This window comes from Tursiops truncatus, chromosome 12 (assembly GCF_011762595.2).
Source record: "Tursiops truncatus isolate mTurTru1 chromosome 12, mTurTru1.mat.Y, whole genome shotgun sequence".
Taxonomy (NCBI): Eukaryota; Metazoa; Chordata; class Mammalia; order Artiodactyla; family Delphinidae; genus Tursiops; species Tursiops truncatus.
Genome location: NC_047045.1, coordinates 82,916,431 through 82,934,073, shown reverse-complemented (window position 1 = coordinate 82,934,073; position 17,643 = coordinate 82,916,431). Strand labels below are relative to the sequence as shown.

The 17,643-nt window shown below is 39.6% G+C and overlaps 1 protein-coding gene and 1 long non-coding RNA gene across 19 annotated transcripts in view; one reads left to right on the top strand and one right to left on the bottom strand.

Moving 5' to 3' along the window:
- Positions 1 to 17,643, top strand: part of LOC101328244 (1-acyl-sn-glycerol-3-phosphate acyltransferase delta) — a 1,425,233-nt gene that overhangs the window by 768,237 nt on the left and 639,353 nt on the right. The gene's annotated exons all lie outside the window — the stretch shown is intronic.
- The window catches only part of LOC141276053 (uncharacterized), a 41,136-nt gene continuing 36,833 nt past the window's right edge, over positions 13,341 to 17,643 (bottom strand). The window contains exon 4 of the long non-coding RNA XR_012324968.1: positions 13,341 to 13,411. This is a non-coding gene — a long non-coding RNA (uncharacterized lncRNA). The remainder of the gene's footprint in view (positions 13,412 to 17,643) is intronic.

Below are 17,643 nucleotides of genomic sequence, written 5' to 3'. Positions count from 1 at the left end.
CAGGCGCATCCTGGGGAAGTCACCAGTTCACCCACCAAGAAGACTAGAAGCCCGTGGCAGGGTGTTGCTGCTATTACCAGTAGTAAATGAAGGGAGTGAGAACTGAGACAGACAGTTTCACCTTTTGCACACCTGATCGTCCTAGTTATTATGAGTATAGGTTTTTTTTTTAACAATTCAGATAAGAGAAGTAGAAATTAATAAGGGTAAAATTGGTATTCTATAGGTGGGTCCGATTTTTCTAGCCCTACACTCTAAAATAGCTTTAAATTTTCACAAGCCTTATCCTCATGCTGCACTTTCTTTTGTATGTTTTATTCTCCTTACTGTTGTTATAATGTCATTTCTGTTATTTTCTTTTTGTTCTTTTTTGATATACTCATTTCCCGTATTCTGCAGTTGTATAGGGTCTGGTTGCTCCCCAACCAAGAAAAAGAAAACGAAGGCATTTCCATACAGAGTTGAGAAGAATTTCTTGTGCTATTATCTCAGTTTCTACGAGCCTTTAAACTGTGGGAAATCCTTTGGATTATGTGACGATGCTTCCTTAAGCTAAGTGACGTCATTTTGCATCTCTCACACTTTGTGTGACATCGTTGCATCCACCTCTGTGGCTCTGGCGCCTCTTCACTTCTTTCTGTTATGAATGCTCTCCCGCTAGACTCCAGATCCCTGGTACTTCTCTCTTGGCCAGAGTAGAGCGCTGCTGCGCACCCCCTCTTTAGCCAAGCTCTTGACTGACAATGTTGAAGCATCTGTAAACTTCTTAAAGGAATAGTTTGACATGGGGAAACTGCTGAAGGCTTTTCACTGTCCCGCTAAACTCCTGGATAACCTTGATTGCAGTGGATGAATTATTTTCCTTTCCTTTTCATGCTCTGCAATTTCCTAATTGGTAAGAAGTGCAAATGTTTAATTCTCTTGAAATCACAGCTTTGTCTTTAACATCATGTCTGTATGCACTTTGATAATCATGGCTGTTGAAATCTCTCTGCCTTCCAAAGGGGACAGTCTGAGTGACCCACAGCAGTCGCCATCATCAATACTTTCATACTTATAAACTATTATTAAACGTTTTGATTTCTTTTTAAGTTTAGAGGAAGTCCCCACTTGTGGTTTCTTTCAGAATAGTATCTCTTCTAATGGCGTTGTTAAAATGGAGAATACATCTTCCTCAGGTTTGTTGTTGGTCGCACAGAGCAGGAACATGAGATGCTCTAGGAGCCTGTGGGTGTCGGCACCGCCGGCAGATGGGACAGAAGTGGCTACACTCAGGGAGCTCCTCCGGGGCCCTACTGATGGTGTGTCAGGCAGAAACAAAAGAAGAGCAGACCCAATCCTCAAGTCTTAATGATAATGTAGCCTTCTGCTTTTTTTTTTTTTTTTTTTTAAGGAAAAGCTCTTCGTATAGCAAAAATAAAACCAAAATCACCCCCAGAAACCATGGAGGTAGTAAAGAAAAAGGAAAAGTAATCACTGCTAAAATGCCTTCTGGTTGTAAACCCATGTGATGAACAATACACAATGACTTAGCCTTTTGACCGGCCTGCATCTAATAGCTCTTCAGTATAAAGGAAAAACACTCCTGTGTGCGTCTCTCCTTTACTCTCCCACTGTCACCACATAATACTTCATCCTATTACCACGCAATACTTTGTCCTGCTACCACATAATACTTCATAATATTACCACGTGATGCTGTGTAATATTACCACATAATACTAATATTAACCACATAAGAGCGACACCAGATGTGTGGGTTTTCCCACATCAAGCAAATTTCCGATACCAGCTAGGTACCCTACAGTTCAACTCCGTTCTGACAGGAACCAGAGTTAAAGCACACCCCACACATTAAGGGCTCGTCCCCCAAGACCACCCTACTTCAGATGCCAATTGCAAGTAGCAGGTCCCCAGGTTACCCACAGTTTTTGTCTGCCTTAGCTACAAATCAGAGGTTCCCATGACCCCGCCTCCTGGATTCGGTCATTTGCTAGAACAGCCCACAAAATTCAGGGAAACACTTACGTTTACTAGTTTATTATACAATAAATGATATGCTAAAGGATATGGATGAACAGCCAGATGAAAAGATACACAGGACAAGGTCTGGAAGGGCCTTGACTGCAGGAACTTTTGTCCCCATGAAACTGGAGTGCACCACCCTCCAGCATGTAATAGATACATTCACCAACCCAGAAGCTCTGCAAAACGCAGACTGTTGGGCTGTTTTGGGAGGCTGCATCATGGAGGCATGATAGATTATTAACTCCATCCCCAGCCACTTCCTGAAGAATGGGGGCTGGGGGAAGAAGTAGAGCTGAAAGTTCCAAGCTTCTAATCAAGGCTTGGTCTTTCTGGTGACCAGCCCCCATCCAGGAGTCCAAGAGATACTTCACTGGAACAAAAGACATTACTATCGCCCAGGAAGTTCCAAGAGATTTAGGAGCTCAGTGGCAGATGCTCCTGTCACTCAGGAAGTTGCAAAGGTCTTAGGAGCTCTGTGTTAGGAACCAGGGACAGAGACCAATGTATATTTTTCTTGTTGTATTACACTCAGTTTTTTATTTAAAAATGTATGTTTAATCTCCTTATTTGGATCCATGGTATATAGACCATTCTTATTGTCCAAGGATACACCATAAAGATGGGGTGTTTGCTCATACCTGTCTTGTCTTCAGTTATACTGATTGATCTTTTCTCTTTTCCTTATAGGTTCTATTTCTGATTTCTTTAGTAATTTATTTTTACCCACATACCTCTCTCTTCACTGTCATAATCTTCTTTAAAATGTGTACTCTCCAGTTGGAATACTCAAGTCCATATCTGTGAGCACCTCAGCTAGCACCCAGTATCCCAATGTATAACGGTGACGCTTGTACACCAGGGTCGACAGGACTCTGCATGGCTGAATGTGGGCTCAGATGCAGATTAATCAGAGGGTGTCCCTAGTCCAGTTCACTTAGAATTTCTGGGGTTGTAGAGGATCTCTTTGTGGTAGCAGTTTGGATGACTTGGTCCAGACCGCTGGGAGGGAACCCCAGGGACTCCAGAAGCTTCCTGATAACAAAGATGTGCTAGGGCCCTCTCTAGGTAGGTAGTGGTTCTGACTGTGAGCCCAAATGCCTGGACAGCAGTGGTATTTAGCATCACAGCTAAATGTCTTGTTTCACTTCTTATTTTGGTTCCTGCATAGTTTTATGCAAGGAGTCACTCAGACATCTCTCTCAGCTTCTTCACCGGATTAGTGAAATAATGCTGACTTCAGCTCCTAATGTAGGGGAATCGAATGACTTGTAGGTGAAAATGTTGTGAATGCCACACACACCAAAAAAAATCTGAGTTATGTAAGGGTGGTAATGATGTCTTTACTAAAAAAAAACAAAAAACACTGCACTTAAGAGTGGCGAGGTCCTGGTCGGGAGCTACCTGGACAGCATCAGCAGCCCTCAGCCCCTTTCTCACTCCCAAATCTGGCTTCTCTCTTGTTGGCAGCCACCTGCACAGAGGGCAGCACCAGAGCCTCTGGGAGAACGGCTGTGTGTGCAGACTCGCCTCCCAGTACCTTCGTGGGACTTCACACAGGGCCTCAGGCTGCACCAGTGCCACGTCTCCTCTGACCACACACATCCATGGGTTCATTCATTCAGTCAGTCATTGTATTAGTTTTCTTTAGCTGCTGTAACAAGTGACCACAGACCTAGTGGCTTAAAAACAACACAGTTTATCATCTTGTCACTGGAAGGAGGGACCCCTTTTAGGGCCGAAGAGTGGGGTCTTGTCTAACACTCAGAAATGAATTGTCCGAGGAGAAACACATACTGACAAAGCAAAAGACTTTGCGGGAAAAGGGCGCCCAGGTGGAGAGCAGCAGGGTCAGGGAACCCAGGAGAACTGCTCTGCCTCGTGCTCGCAGTCTCAGGTTTTACGGTAATGGGGTTAGTTTCTGGGTTGTCTCTGGCCGGTCATCTTTCTTGTGCCCATATTTGGTCTGACTCAAGGTCCTTTCTCACGGCGTGCACATCTCTCAGCCAAGGTGGATTCCAGCGTGAGGGTTTCCGGGAGGTTGGCAGGACATATTATGGGCTGGCATCTCCTCCCTCCTTTGGGCCCCTCCCAAGTTCTCCTGGTTAGCTTTCAGCAGCACCATGTTCCTTATCGGGCCCTCCCATTGTGAGACAGCTCAGGGAAGCGGTTGTTATCATGCCTGCCCAAGACAGGTGGTTTCGGTCAGTGGTTCCCTAACAATCTTACTGTTCTATAGGTTAGAAGTCCTAAAATCAAGGGGTCACAGAGATGTGTTCCTTTCTGGAGGTGCACAGGGAGAGTTTGTTTTCTTGCCTGTTCCAGCTTCTAGCAGCTGCCAGCATTCCCTGGAGCTAGCCCCCTGCCATCTTCAAAGCCAGCAGTGCCCAACTGTGTCTTTTTCGCACTGTTATCATTTTAACACTGACCACTCTGCCTTTCTCTTCTACCATTTAAGGACCTTTGTGATTACGTTGGTACCACCTAGATAGTTCAGGCTGCTCTCCCTATTTAAGGTCAGCTGATTATCAACACTACTTCCATGTGCAAATTTAATTCCCCTTACCATGTACGGGGACATATTCCCAGGCTCCTAGGATTATGTCACAGACGTCATTGGGGTTCATTGTTCACAGTCATTCAACCAGTCATGATTACTCAGCAATTCAGAATTTCTCCTACCTGCAGGAACGCTAGTGTTAGCATGAAGTGCTGAGCTCTGTAGGTAGAGGGGAAGAAAACATATCCTATCACAAACTGTTGGATTTAAGTGGATTTTGTTAAATGTGATAAACCTTTGATCCAGTATGACTCCAGCTCGTTTCTCAGCCAACATTTGCAGAACACTCTGTTACCGCTTTCATTTGTCCGCACATCACTCCTAATGTATTGCTTTGCATCAGCTACTTTCTGGACACTGTTTAATCTTATACCGATTATATACAAGATAAAATCATACTTTATTTCATTTCACTAATAAAATATTAACTTATAATTTGCGGGGAGTTAGAAGATAATGTATCAATCACTTCTCTGTCCTAATTTCATCCATTTGTATGGATGGATAGATAAAGTGACACCAAGAGGGTGTGACCTACCCAGTTCACACACTTCCTTGAACAGAGCCTGGAACTGGTCTTCTGATCCCTATTCTGGCGCATCAATGCTTTTCTGCCCCAGGAAGAATGCAAGATTCAGGTAGATCCAACTCAGTTGCTAAAGATTTTCCATCTTACTGAAAATTCAGTATGCAAAGGCAAAGGAAACACCTCCCTTGTTTATTCAGTTATGCAAACAGGGAATCCTCGTTATCTCTTATAATTTGTAGAAGTGCTTTGAGCCTATTTTTTTTTAGGTGAAATTCACATAACATAAAACAACTTTAAATAACCTTTTTAGGGGATGAACAATGTAATGGTGTTTAGTGTATTTCCTGTGTTGTGCAACCATGACCTCTATCCAAAACATTTTTATCACCCCAAAATAAAACCCCGTCCCCATTAAGCAGTTACTCCCACTTCCCAGTCCTCCCAGCCCCCTGCAACTACTAAGTGATTTTCTGTCTCTATAGATTTTTCTTTTCTGAGTATTTCATGTCAATGGAATCATACAGTATTTGTCCTTTTGCGTCTGGCTTCTTTCACTTAGCATAATGGTTACCAGTTTTATACATGTCGTCCCATGTACCAGTACTTTATTTCTTTTTATGGTTGAAATATTTATATGTTGAAATATGTGTGTATATATGTACATATATATGTATATATGTGTGTGTATGTGTGTATACAATTCGGTTATCCATCTGGTGATGGACATTTGAGTTATTGCCACCTTATGGCTATTATGAGTAGTGCTGCTATGAATATTTGTGTAAGGTGTGTGTTTGAGTCTTCGTTTTTACTTCTTTTGGGTATATAGGAGTGTAATTGCTGGATCACATGGTAATTCTGTGTTTAACTGTTTAAGGAACTTGAGCCCATTTCTCACAATGGGTCCAAGACAAGTTTAAGAAACTCCAGAGTCCCCTTCTCAACGCCAAAGGCTTAGGGGTGGTGAGATGCTTTGAAAAATAAGCAGATTCCAGTCCTGCCTCTGGGGATCTATGTGACCCTTATCACATTCCTTAACTAGATTCTGAGCCTCAGTTTACTCATCTGTTAAAGCTGAAAAAACACCCTCCTCTGTAAGTTTTTCCCTGAATTTATTAGGGGAAAAAACCAATATTTTTCCCAGTGAGTCTTGACCTTTGACCTCAACAATGATGTCTGGCAAATTCTAAGCACGTTCTTGAACTGCCGGAGGCTGCATTTGCGTCCTGTTTGTAGGAGCACCCCGTGGCGGTGTTTGAAAGACTGTTATGATTCCCCTTTCACTCACGTGGCACTTCCACAGTTTACACTTTCACTGACTTCTTGCCGCTTTATTTGAGTACCAAGTGGATTGTCTCAACTTCCTACCTGTTAAGTTTGTTTAAAAAACAAATCTGACATTGAATTTAATGCTGAGGAGATGGTGAGAAACTGACTGCTCAGAAGAATTAATTTCCTCCCGTGTTTTTAACAGCTTGAAAATCAGCACACAAAATTTCGCACTACGTGCAAATAACTTTCCCTGGGTGTTAGGGTATTTTGGAGCTCCCTGAAGCATGAGTGTGTAGTCTACACTTAACCTATCTGGACTTTCCCTGAAAAATCAATTGCCAACCTAGTTTGGGGAAATTATTTTGTCCATTAGATCCTGAAATTCATTCTGAATTCTGAATTACTGATCTTCATTCATTGATTCAAAAAGTATTTATTAAAACATTTTCATGTGCCAGGCACTGCTAAGTACTAGACTTATGAAGTTGAATAAGTCAAATTTAGTCACTATTGCAAAGACTTCAAACACAGTCTAGAAGAAACAGTGATAAAAAATTCTTCAAAAAAATTATGGTAGTATGTTTAGAGGGAAAATACAAGATAGCTAAATGCACAGGCAGGGTTACTAAATTCATACTTGGGGATCACTGAGGCCTTCCCAGAGTGGGTGAAATTTAAGCTAAGGTCTTAAATGAATGGTAGTAATAGCAGCAGCAGCAGTACAACTAGTAATAGTACCAATAGTACTAGTACTAATTGTAGTAGCAGTGGTAGTAGTAGTAGTAGGAAGAGAAGGAGAGGTAAGTGTGTTTTAAATGCTTGCCTTTTCCAGGCACTCTTCTGAGCTCTTGACCTAAAGTATCTCACTTTGGCCTCACAACAATCTCACAAGACAGTTACTTTTTCTAATCCCATTTTATAAATCAGAAATCTGAGCCACAGAGAGGTCACCACCCCATGTTCCCACAACTAATAAATGGCAGAGCCTGGACTCAAATCCAGACAGAGATTCATTAGCAAGTTCAGCTGAGGGGAGAACAGAGCTGGCAAAAGTATCTGAAAGTAAGGGAACTGCACTTATGAAGGACTGAAAGGGAGCAAGAGAGTGTGGAACATCAAGGAATTGACAGTTGAGTACACTAGAGCACAAAGTGCAAAGGCACTGGGGCAGACAGGGAAAGATGGAGCCGGATGGGCAAGCTGGGCCAGATCATGAAGGACCTTGTAAATTACGTCAAAAATTTGCATTAGCAGAATTTGAGGATTACCCAGTGGTTACATAACAGAGCTTCCTTTTTCTTAGGAGATACTCATTGAATTATTTGGGGTAAAGGGTCATGATGTCTGCAGCTTGCTCTCAAACAGCTCAGCAAACATATAACAACAACAATAATAACTTATATATACTAATAAATATATATTATCTATATTAAATAGATGATGATGATCATGAGAGAGAGAGAGATAGGCAGATAGAAAGCAAAGTTTTAGAATCTACCTACCCAGTCTTTTTTTTTCATGCACAGTTTCTACACACTGGGTGTCATTTCTACATAGAATTTTGTACCCTACCCTTTTCATCTCAGTTATAGCTGAAACATTTCCCATATTGCTGAACACCCATCATAAACATTATTTTAATGGCTGCATAAGATTCCTTTTATCAGTTGCTTTTTGTTCTTCTTCTTCTTCTTCTTCTTGACCCCTTTCACCCATTTCTCCCACCCACTACCCCCCAACTTTGACAGCCACTAGTCTGTTCTCTGTATCTGTGAGCTTGGTTTTTTATTTGGTTTGCTTGGGTTAGAATCCACATATGAGAGAGATCATATGGTATTTGTCTTTCTCTGTCTGACTTATTTCATTTAGCATAATGTCCTCAAGGTCCATCCATGTTGTCACGCATGGCAAGATTTCATTATCTTTATGGCTGAATAATATTTCATTGTGTATGTGTGTAACTATTTTCTTTATTCATTCAGCAATCAATGTACACTTACCCATTGTTTCCATGTCTTGGCTATTGTAGATAATACTGCAGTGAACATGGGGGTGCAGATATCTTTTTGAGTTAGTGTTTTCATTTTCTTCAAATAAATATTCAGAAGTGGAATTGCTGGATCATATGGTAGTTCTGTTTTTAATTTTATGAGGAATTTCTACACTGTTTTCCATTCTGGCTGCACTGATTTACATTCCTAGAACAGTGCACGAGAGCTCCCTTTTCTTCGCATCCTCACCAACACTTGTTATTTATCTTCTGATAATAGCCATTCTAGCAGGTGTGAGGTGATACCTCGTTGTGGTGTTGATTTGCATTTCCCTGGTGGTTAGTGATGCTGAGCATCTTCTCATGCACCTGTTAGGCATCTGCATGTCCTCTTTGGAAAAATGTTTACTCGGAATCTTCTACCTATTTTTTAAATCAGATTGTTTATTTGCTGTTGAGTTGTATGAGTACTTTAGATATTTTGGATATTAACCCCTTATCAGAGATATGACTCGCAAATATCTTCTCCCATTCACTCAGTTACATGTCTTAAGGTTTTCAATATACAGGTCTTTCACCTCCTTGGTTAAATTTATACCTAGGATTTTATTCTTTTTAATGAAATCGTAACTGGGATTGTTTTGTTAATTTCTGTTTCTGATAATTCGTTATTAGTGCATAGAAACGTGATAGATTTTTGTGTAATGATTTTTGTATCCTGCAACTTTACTGAGGAGTGACAGACATTGGTCTCGCACACCATGGCAAAAATGTGGGGCAGCAACTAAACAAACTCTGAATAAGGTCGCTGGAAATGAGGGCACATTGGAGGATTAGGAAAATCTTTTATTAAAACCATAGACTTAATGAGAATGGTAAGGCACAAGCAGGGAATAGTTAGAGAAAAAGATGGGAAATGAAGTTTTCCTAAGCAGCTGATGCTCTGCCAGATGCTCCTCCATTTGACAACAGAGGGGTTTACTAGAGTCTCTTTTGTTTGAATCCTGAGTGGCAACAAAATGTTAATCATGTATTACTTGCCTTATTCTAGGCAACTGTTAATTTTCTGGGCTTTTTAAACATGAATCAGAATTAGATGTGGGATTTCTTATTGCTTATGAGAAATTCAGTCAACATTTCCTAGGTTTAACCAATTGAGGCTGACATCTGCCTTGTAGCATCCTCGAGAATCCACTTTCTCTTGGTAAATGAACTGGTGTTATACAAGAAATGGTGCAAAGGCCCTTATATCTATGTTCATTTCAGTTGTCAGCCTATCATATGCTATACTTGTGTTCTTACTAAGCATTAGGAGCAGATCAGAGGACGATGTTTCAGAAAGCTTCAACAAGGAGATTTTCTGACAGATCAGTAAATGCCACCCTATGGTGTAGGACACATTCCTGATGATTTTCCTCAGTGGGTGAAGCAGAAGATCATTTTAATGATTAAAAACCCGTGCTTACCACCCTTGCTGTGGAGGAGAAGAATCTGATCTCTCAACTCTTGCCTCGGTGTTGCTATCACTACTTACGAAGCTGTTGAAATGCTGACACAGTTCTTTAATCAAGTTGTCCAGTTCCCTGGAAAATCTCCCCGGCACTTATCAGCATGAGTGTTTGCTCTGTGAGGTCACTGGAATAGCTTAGTGCGGATTGTTGACTGGCCGACTGAGGGTCTGGCTGCCCCTTTAAATTACAGGCCCTGTACTTGGAGCATTTCTGAAGACTTCTCAGTGGTTTGGGAACAGGAAAATGCATAGTGGTCTGATCATAAAAAGGAGTACCTGAAACCTTTGACCATACAGAGCAAGCTATATTCTTAGTTTTCTGAAGGAAAGTCTCAGGATACCCTCTCTAGGAGAAAGATAATGCTATTATTAACGTGTAATTATGACAGAGTTATTTATTTAATTTTTTAAAACATCTTTATTGGAGTATAATTGCTTTACAATGGTGTGTTAGTTTCTGCTTTATAACAAAGTGAATCAGTTATACATATACGTATGTCCCCATATCTCTTCCCTCTTGCATCTCCCTGCCTCCCACCCTCCCTATCCCACCCCTCTAGGTGGTCACAAAGCACCGAGCTGATCTCCCTGTGCTATGCGGCTGCTTCCCACTAGCTATCTGTTTTACGTTTGGTAGTGTATATATGTCCATGCCACTCTCTCACTTCGCCCCAGCTTACCCTTCCCTCTCCCCGTATCCTCAAGTCCGTTCTCTAGTAGCTCTGTGTCTTTATTCCCGTCTTACCCCTAATTTATTTTTAAAGTAAACTTTTTACAATTTGTGAACGTGTACAAGCTTCACAAATCTTGTTTATGCCTTGATGCATTTTTATTACTTTACTGGGGTATAATTGACAAATCATACAGATCACCCAGTGTAAGTGTACAGTTAGAAAGTAAATATGTACCATCATCACACACAGTTTTAGAATGCTTCTGTCACCCTAAAAAGTTTCCTCCTGCATATTTAAGACATCCCCACTCCCATCCTCAGCCCCAGGCAATCAGTGATCTGTTCTCTGCTTATAGAGTTTTGCCTTTTCTAGAAATTCCGTATAAATGGAATCATACAATATACAATCTGTCATCTGGCTGATTTCCCTCAGCATAATTATTTTGAGATTTTTTTCAGAGTTGTTGTGTGTATCTGTCTTCTTGATGAGCAAAATCCCACTGAATGGATATGAAGCATTTGGTTTATCTGCTCACCAGTTGATGGACATTTGTATTGTTTCTAGTTGAGATTATTATGACTTGAGCTATGGTCATTTGTATACAAGTCTTTGTGTGGTTAAATGCTTTCATTTCTCTCAGTTGGACACCTCGGAGAGGAATCACTGGGTCCTATGGTCATATGTGTTTAACATTTAAAAAAATTACTTAAATATTTTCAGTGCGGCTGTAACGTTTTACAGCCCCATCAGAGCAGAGGGGTTCCAGTTTCTCCACCTCTTCACCAACTTGATATTTTCAGTCTTTTTCATTCTAGCCATTTTAGTGGGTATGTAGTGGTCTTTTACTGTGGTTTTAAGCTACATCTCTCCAATTACTAGTGCTATTCAGCATCTTTTTCATGTGCTTATTGACCAGTCATATACGTTGTTTAGTGAAATCTCTTTTCAAATATTTTACCTAATTATGGCATTTTTTTAAATCATACAACATGCTGGAATGTTTGCTGTGTACAGTAAAAGAACTCGCCCCACTGAGCTTTTAAAGCATTTTATGTGATACAAAAATGATGCACCATGGTCATGTCAGTTAAGAGATATTTGTATACAAAACAATATTTTTCATAGCTAATGAGATTCTAAATCTAACTGTTGGCATCAAAATCATTATTGTTCTCCCATTTGGTTCTTCATTTTGTTATAGATTTGTTCATAATTCATGGTTAAAAAAGCATAAAAGCTGTCTACCTCACAAGGGGCTGAGCTGCATCTCCCCTGCAACTTTTCCATGAGAACTACTTATTGTTAATTATGATTAAAACAATAACTCTTTAACAAAGCATGAGTAACTTAGATTAATCAGCTGCTTTCCAGGCAGATACTTCCTGCGATCCCTAGGGTTTTTATCAGCAAATTGTAGTAATGACGCTGCTTTGCGCGGTGCTTTTGTTTCAGTGGTAAATATGTGAATCGATTACCCATGATCCCAGGTCGTGATGTACTGTTGTTTTGTTTTATTCTTTATTATGTTAGGCATCCTAAACAGCAGGGGGCTGATATCTACTACACGGTCACCTTGGAACTTCTAATATGGAAATCTAAATGAATTCTTTGTTACCGTAAATTACAAACAGAACAACAGCAGCCTGCTTCCACACTTATAAATATGTATGTCCTTCCCACCCATGAAATTATGGTGAAGGATAGATCAAAGTGAATTAGCACCTGCCAAGGAAATTTGATAGGTCATTCTGTGCTGTAATGTTATTCCCTTTCTTCTGAGTGTGACATAATAGCCAGACCCTGCATCTAGCTCTCCTTCGCCCACTGTGGTTAACAACAGTTCAAATGTGGACATGAATCACCTGGTATATTACTTCTATGCAGCAGGAGAAATTTAAAACTAAATTTTTACAATCAAAATGAGTTTGACTGTATTTAGACTCTGACTATTGCTAGTGTTTGTAGCTACTGTAGTGTTACGCCATTGTGTATCTAAACGTTGTTAAATCTGTTGCTATGAACCTCTTAGGTTTTCATAAAAACCCAAAGCTAGCAGTCCTAAAAATCTATTCACTTGACCATATAATTTTCCTAGCCTTATTGACAGTAAGAATGCTTCCATCATCATAACCTATTGTTTTCACACATCAAAATGCCAAGAAACCATCAAATAAAAATCTCATTACTACCACAAATATTAATCCCAAAATGTTTTTTAAATGTTATGGAATTTTTAAAGGGGGAATCCAAAACACATGGCATAAATTTAAGGTGGAAATGAAACAATTAAAAATAAAGAATTAAATGGTTTATGTTTATAAGATTGGTATAATTCAGAAAAGAAAGATAAAGAAAGTTAAAATTTAAATAAAGGAAGTAAAAACAAAAAAAGAGAACAGAAGATAGCAGGGAAGAGGGAATGTATAGTAAATAAAGGACCAATTTTGACTAAAGAGCAAATACCGACAGAACCCAAACTACTGTAGTAGACTCGTAACTCCTTTCTTCTTGGCTTTATCCTGCATCCTTCTAATGACATCATTTTAAAAATTCAAATGTAATCATATCAGTCATTCATGATAATATTTTTCCACTTAATGGCTTTAAATTTTTATTTACTTCTTTATTTGTTTGCTTTGAATTTGGCTTGCAACACTCAGCTACTGTCAATGTACATTGTATTCTTACAGAATTATATTGCAATTCAAACTACTTTCCATTGTCCTTGCTCAATTATATATGAGCTTTGCTGTTTCATAAATGGTTCTATCTTCTTGATACTCTCATGAGTTTTCTCTCAATCTCTCATTTCTCTATAAGCCTTCCAGAGTACCCTTTGGTTCTGTGGAGCCTGAAACACCAAAATAGACAAATTTTCTTATTGAAAAATTCCCAAACATTCATACATAATACAGCCTTCAAACATAACAAGAATGTTAGTGTTCTTAACACCTTTTGTGACATTTGGTTGTTCATGGTTCCAACTGGGTGTATCTATTCTTTTCCTTTTTTTTTTCTTTTGTCTTTCTAACCAAATAGGAGTAATGCTTTTTTTTTTTTTTTTTCCCAGTAAATGCATAGCTATTTTCTTTGCTGGTTGATACAGTTAGAAATAAATTTTATATATGTTTGTTAGTCATAACTCGGGTTCCACATCTGTGATCATCCTTCCAGTTTGCACTGTGGGTTCATGCTCATTCATTATTCGATTTGAAGTGACTCTCTCTCTCTCTCTCTGGTAACTGTTCATGTTTTTGATCATGATACTATGTCTGTTTGGACATGTCCTTGTTATTTATTCACATATTCCAAAACATTTTCCAAATGAGAATGCTTAATGAAACTGTCACCCCAATCATACAAGTTTGCATATGCTAGATCCACAAACTGGTCGCATACCCGTTTGACACACAGCGTGGTGTGGGGCATGAAAACATTCCACTTCCACAAGATTTTCAAGGTCTGCTTGCCTCTGACGATGTTTTAGATCTGGTCCGTCACACACACCTAGCAGAGATCATTCAGTTCCCACATTTACAAGGGAAGACATAAAAGATATTAAGAAACCTAACACTTTGATATAAAGGCTTGTGTTTTGTGATAAGAAAATTAAAAATCTGCTTTGGTTTTCAAGCCCTTAAAAATACATCAGAACAGCTTCTGGGAATTTGTCAACTCTGCTGGGCCTCAGCCTGATTCTGTGATTCTCTGAGCTACCCTGACGCTCAGTGCTTCCCAGCCCATCTTCTCCCTGCAACTTGATTGGAAACTTCTGGAGTGCCCAGGGTGAAGTCTGAAACTGGCCCACGAACTCAAAAGGCCAAGAGAGACTGAAGAAAGAGGCTGCCCACTCCTGATTGATATTGTGGCTGGTCACCAATTTGAAGGAAATTCTGTGATTCTTTGGATTTGCTTGTCTACTCTTGGAGCCGTGTGGTTGACAGGGTCTTGGTGCTCCAGCCAGGTGTCAGGCCTGTGCCTCTGAGGTGGGAGAGCCAAGCTCAGGACATTTGTCCACCAGAGACCTCCCATTTCCATGTAATATCAAACGGCGAAAGCTCTCCCAGAGATCTCCATCTCGACGCTAAGACCCAGCTCCACTCAATGACCAGCAAGCTACAGTGCTGGACACCCTATGCCAAACAACTAGCAAGACAGAAACACAACCCCACCCATTAGCAAAGGGGCTGCCTAAAATCATAATAAGGTCACAGACACCCCAAAATCCACCACTGGACATGGTCTTGCCACCAGAAAGACAAGATCCAGCGTCATCCACCAGAACACAGGCACCAGTCCCCTCCACCAGGAAGCCTACACAACTCACTGAACTAACCTTAGCCACTGGGGACAGACACCATAAACAACGGGAACTACGAACCTGCAGCCTGTGAAAATGAGACCCCAAACACAGTAAGATAAGCAAAATGAGAAGACAGAGAAACACACAGCAGATGAAGGAGCAAGATAAAAACCCACCAGACCTAACAAATGAAGAGGAAATAGGCAGTCTACCTGAAAAAGAATTCAGAATAATGAGAGTAAAGATGATCCAAAATCTTAGAAATAGAGTGGAGAAAATACAGGAAACAAGGACCTAGAAGAACTAAAGAGCAAACAAACAATGATGAACAACACAATAAGTGAAATTAAAAATTATCTAGAAGGAATCAATAGCAGAATAACTGAGGCAGAAGAACGGATAAGTGACCTGGAAGATAAAATAGTGGAAATAACTACTGCAGAGCAGAATAAAGGAAAAAGAATGAAAAGAATTGAGAACAGTCTTAGAGGCCTCTGGGAAAACATTAAATGCACCAACATTCAAATTATAGGGGTCCTAGAAGAAGAAGAGAAAAAGAAAGGGACTGAGAAAATATTTGAAGAGATTATAGTTGAAAACGTCCCTAATATGGGAAAGTAAACAATCAAGCCCAGGAAGCGCAAAGAGTCCCATACAGGATAAATCCAAGGAGAAACATGCCAAGAAACATATTAATCAAACTATCAAAAATTAAATACAAAGAAAAAGTATTAAAATCAGCAGGGAAAAACAACAAATAACATACAAGGGAATTTCCATAAGGTTAACAGGTGATCTTTCAGCAGAAACTCCGCAAGCCAGAAGGGAGTGGCAGGACTTATTTAAAGTGATGAAAGGGAAAAACCTACAACTAAGATTACTCTACCCAGCAAGGATCTCATTCAGATTCCACAGAGAAAATAAAACCTTTACAGACATGCAAAAGCTAAGAGAATTCAGCACCACCAAACCAGCTTGACAGCAAATGCTAAAGGAATTTCTCTAGGCAGGAAACACAAGAAAAGGAAAAGAGCTACAATAGCAAACCCAAAACAAGTAAGAAAATGGTAATAGGAACATACATATTGATAACTACCTTAAATATAAACGGATTAAGTGCTGCAACCAAAAGACACAGACTGGCTGAATGGATACAAAAACAAGGCTCATATATATGCGGTCTACAAGAGACCCACTTCAGACCTAGGGACACATACAGACTGAAAGTGAGGGGATGGAAAAAGATATTCCATGCAAATGGAAATCAAAATAAAGCTGGAGTAACAATACTCATATCAGATAAAATAGACTTTAAAATAAAAACTGTACAAGAGACAGGGAAGGACACTAAGTAATGATAAAGGGATCAATCCAAGAAGAAGATATAATAATTATAAATTTATATGCACCCAACATAGGAGCACCTCAATACATAAGGTAACTGCTAAGAGCTCTAAAAGAGGAAATTGACAGTAACACAATAATAGTGGCGGACTTTAACACCTCACTTACACTAATGGGCAGATCATCCAAACAGAAAATTAATAAGGAAACACAAGCTTTAAATGAGACAATACACCAGATAGATTTAATTGATATTTATAGGACATTCCATCCAAAAACAACAGAATACACTTTCTTCTCAAGTGCTCATGGAACATTCTCCAGGATAGATCATATCTTGGGTCACAAATCAAGCCTTGGTAAATTTAAGAACATTGAAATCGTATCAGGTATCTTTTCTGACCACAATGCTATGAGACTAGATATCAGTTACAGGAAAAAAATCTGTAAAAAATACAAACACATGGAGGCTTAATAATGTACTACTAAATAACCAAGAGATCCCTGAAGAAGTCAAAGAGGAAATCAAAAAATACCTAGAAACAAATGACAATGAAAACATGATGACCCAAAACCTATAGGATGCAGCAAAAGCAGTTCTAAGAGGGAAGTTTATCGGAATACAATCCTACCTCAACAAACAAGAAACATCTCAAATAAACAACCTAACCTTACACATAAAGCAGTTAGAGAAAGAAGAACAAAAAAAAAACCCCAAAGTCAGCAGAAGGAAAGAAGTCAAAGATCAGATCAGAAATAAATGAAAAAGAAGGAAATGATAGCAAAGATCAATTAAACTAAAATCTGGTTCTTTGAGAAGATAAACAAAATTGATAAACCATTAGCCAGACTCATCAAGAAAAAAAGGGAGAAGACTCAAATCAATAGAATTAGAAATGAAAAAGGAGAAGTAACAACTGACCCTGGAGAAATACAAAGGATTATGAGAGATTACTACAAGCAACTATATACCAATAAAATGGACAACCTGGAAGAAATGGACAAATCCTTAGAAAAGCACAACCTTCCGAGGCTGAAACAGGAAGAAATAGAAAATATAAATAGACCAGTCACAAGCACTGAAATTGAAACTGTGACTAAAAATCTTCCAACAAACAAAAGCCCAGGACCAGATGGCTTCACAGGTGAACTCTATCAAACATTTAGAGGAGAGCTAACATCTGTCCTTCTCAAACCTTTCCAAAATGTATCAGAGGGAGAAACACTCCCCAGCTCATTCTACAAGGCCACCATCACCCTGATACCAAAACCAGACAAAGATGTTACAAAGAAAGAAAGCTACAGGCCCACGTCACTGATGAACATAGATGCAAAAATCCTCAACAAACTACTAGCAGACAGAATCCAACAGCACATTAAAAGGAACACACACCATGATCAAGTGGGGTTTATCCTGGAAATGCAAGCTTTCTTCT